The sequence below is a fragment of the Platalea leucorodia genome (assembly GCF_965183815.1).
Source record: "Platalea leucorodia genome assembly, chromosome: 12".
In the NCBI taxonomy this organism is placed as follows: domain Eukaryota; kingdom Metazoa; phylum Chordata; class Aves; order Pelecaniformes; family Threskiornithidae; genus Platalea; species Platalea leucorodia.
The window spans coordinates 16,121,313-16,124,070 of NC_138834.1; positions in this window are offsets into that span (position 1 = coordinate 16,121,313).

Sequence of the window (2,758 nt, forward strand, 5' to 3'; positions counted from 1 at the left end):
TCCATCTTCCATCAGCACCCACTATGAAGCTCAATTAACCTTTTGAGTAGATTTCAGTCTCTTGCAACTCATTTCATTTTCTCTCAGGTTCCATTGGGGGCTTTTTCCTCTTCTGACATCATATCCAGTTTTCTACAAATATTTTCCTTGATTTTTCCCTTCTCTGACTGACCTTTTTTCTTTTTCTTAAATAAACTTTTATCATTTGCTCTCCATTTTCTAGTTTTGACTGCTGTCCTCAGCAGGCATCATTTATCCATTCCCAATTACCCACCTTTCACTCCCTTCCCCAGCTGTCACACCTAACTTCCCCTGGTCTTCTCCAAGTGCCACATAACAGAAAACACCTTTATATTAAAATAGTCACAACAGTCATCACAGTAAATTAAAAAAACACACCCTATTCACAACCTGGAACCAATCTCTATTTTTAACAAGCCTTTCTGAAGCTTAAAAGAGGGTGCTGTTATAAACTAATATGAACTACTTTAAATATTCTAACCAATTAGAAAGTGTTCATTTGGCTAGGAAAAAAAAAAAATCAGACAAATTATCTTAATTAATTAAATTCTTACTCCCTTCAGGTCATTAAGGACAATACTCAACACTGAGAGAAGTTTTTAGTTGCCTAAATTCCTTATAGGATCTGTGCTTGAGTAACTTCCTGGGAAAAAAGGATTTAAGAGCATATACTGAGCAGTTGTGTGTTAAGAACGCTACGAATACCTAAAAAAGGAAAACAAAACCCACCCAGTAACTAAATTTTCAAACTATATATTCTATTGACATCTTTATTCATTCAGCCCACACTTGGAAAAACAATTTTTAGTTAGACTCAATATATGGGATTTGGAGTGAGTTTGTAGGAACAACTACTGCTGCTAGCAACAAGTTCTGAAGTTAGCCAACATCTACTGCAAAAATAGAGGTGGTCTTAAACCCTGATCGAGCATTCAGAATTTGCATTTTTCTCGGTGTTTTTCCTGTTACTAAAAGGGACCACAAACATGGACTGATTGTATGGCTGAATTCAGGTGAAGCATAAACAAGTCCAATTCCATCTCAAGTAAGTAGGAAAAAATTTATACCAGGACCAAATCTGCTATGTCCTGTGTTGAAAATGGGTATTCTTCACAAGGAATAATTAGAAAACCATGAACAAATATACAGTGGTAGGTGCATTTATATTTACCCTAGCTTAGCTGAGCTAACATTACCAGGAATAGTAATCCCATTTTATTTGAGATTCTATTTTAGTAAGCTCTGTATAAGCTTATATTAATGACAGTTCCTACTATAAAGAGTTTATGACATTAAACGCTGCTTTTTTGATTAAGATGAGACAAGAAGGGAATATGCAGAGGCAGAAAGAGATAGCAAACAGCACTGTGCGTTCCACTGCACTAGCCTTTCCTTTTTTTTCTTTTTACCGTAAGTTAAAGAAGACTTAATGATCTGTAACAATTCTATTACCAAAATTGTTATAAGGTTAGTTAAATTTCGTCAATCCTACAATACTCAAGAATTTTGTCTGAAGATGTGGCAGATGGTTCTGCAAGCGTCATTAGAAACAATTCTACAATACAGGCCCAGGAGAGTATATTTTTGTTTAAAAAAACAAAAGTTTTACATTTATATATGTCATATAAAAACAGACTTTGTAATAAATTGAGACAGAAGAGCCTTCCTGGAAAGGTTACTGAACATGGAGAAAAAGGTTTCTGTAAGTTATTCCAATTCAGATAAAATATGACAGGGAAACAAAGTTGGAGACTCTAAAATCCTGAAAACTTACAAAACTGTATTTCCTTATGTCATAAAAATACTTTTTATTCCAAATCCAGCTGTTTGGCTTCTTGTAATCCTGTCAAAAGCTGGAGATACTCGTCTCTTTAAAGTCTGAAGGGACCATTAAAAAAAAATCCTTTATCAATGTAATTGGCCTGCATTCAATGGACAGTTACAGATGTCCCTGGGGCAAAGTGGTCTGGCCTGGGCTCAGCTGAAAGGAGCCGTGAGAAAGCTCCAGTATGGAAGTCCTGGTTTTACAAAGCATCACCCAAAGGCGGCTCTCCTACGAGCAGCGTAGCAGCTCTGCCGGAGTCAGCAGGGCTGTGGAATACGTACGCACATCTACACACCTGGTGATGAGCAGTAGTGCAAGTGGACTACAAGGAAGACCAGGGCAGAGGCAGATCTCCGCGTACGTCGAAGCGCCAGGTCCAGTTTAACCACAGGGGAAGGCAGGCGCCACCTCCCCTCACGGGCAGCGGGCGGCCCCGGCTCCGCGGGCAGGCCTCACACGCCTGCCAGCCGCCCCGCCTGGCCACGCAGCCGCTTTCCCGCTCATCGCCACACGCCCTCGCACGCTCCCTCTCACAGACGGACACCCCGCGCCTCGGCCTCGCGCTGGCTGCCACGCTCGCTCCCAGCACCACACCGCCAGCGCCTCTCTCACAGATGAGCGCCTCAGCCTCGCAACGCCCGTTTTCCTCCTCCATCCCCGCTCTCCCCGAGCCTCTCATCAGCTCTCTCGCACACCCGGCACCGTGGCCGGTTCCTACACCCCCGCGGCCGCCTCAGCCTCGCTCTCCCACACGGGCACCCGCCCCCGCCGGCGCCCTCCCCTCACACGGCGCCCGCTGCCCTGAGGCGGCGCAGGGGGCGCTGCGGCGCCTCCGGCGGCTCTTTCCCGCCCGCCGCTTCTCGCGAGCCTTGGCCTCGCTCTCGCGAGAGGTGGCGGCGCGCCTGCGCGCTG